A 740-nucleotide genomic window follows, 5' to 3' on the forward strand; every position below is an offset into this window, starting at 1 on the left:
TGGATTATATCGTTTTCTTTCACACAAAAGATCTAATGCAGTACGGTGTGAAAATAAAATGAAAATGCACGTAGAATATACATTTACATAGCTGAAATCTTTTCCAGTGGAATATTTTCTCTGAAAATATAGTAATAAACCAATAAAAAAATACTTAATTAGGTAATACCTAAAAAACCTCTGACTACTCAGCGCTCTGCATGATCATTTTTTTGCTAAATTTGACTATATTTTCCATTTTTGTAATACAAAAGAATATATTGTATGGAAAATGGTTTTCTCATGATTTTTATATTGTAAAGTCTATTACATATAGATAACTGTAACTTAGAATACATGTAAATTCCTATATTTTAACTCAATTTAATATTGTTTTCTGTGTATTTACATAATATAAACTTATCATCCGTCATTTTTGACAATATAGACACACTAATTTTAGAAATAATTTTAGATATATTTCACACTCGGTTATCGTTGTAGCTGTCACTGTTTTTTTCTTTGCTGTTTGTAATGGCCAAGGTGTATTTTTAACGCTACATATCTATAACTAGTTTTGTCTATGTTGCAGTTATGACACTTTATTCGCGTTATTGCTCAAAACTGCAAAGTGAGGTCTCTTAAATAGATTCTACTGTTCATTTGCATACAGTGTGTGTGTATTTGTGTGAGAAATGCATAGAGAGTGCGACACACACGCACACACACACACACACACACACACACACACACACACACAC

The sequence above is a fragment of the Octopus bimaculoides genome, chromosome 17, assembly GCF_001194135.2.
Source record: "Octopus bimaculoides isolate UCB-OBI-ISO-001 chromosome 17, ASM119413v2, whole genome shotgun sequence".
Lineage (NCBI taxonomy): Eukaryota > Metazoa > Mollusca > Cephalopoda > Octopoda > Octopodidae > Octopus > Octopus bimaculoides.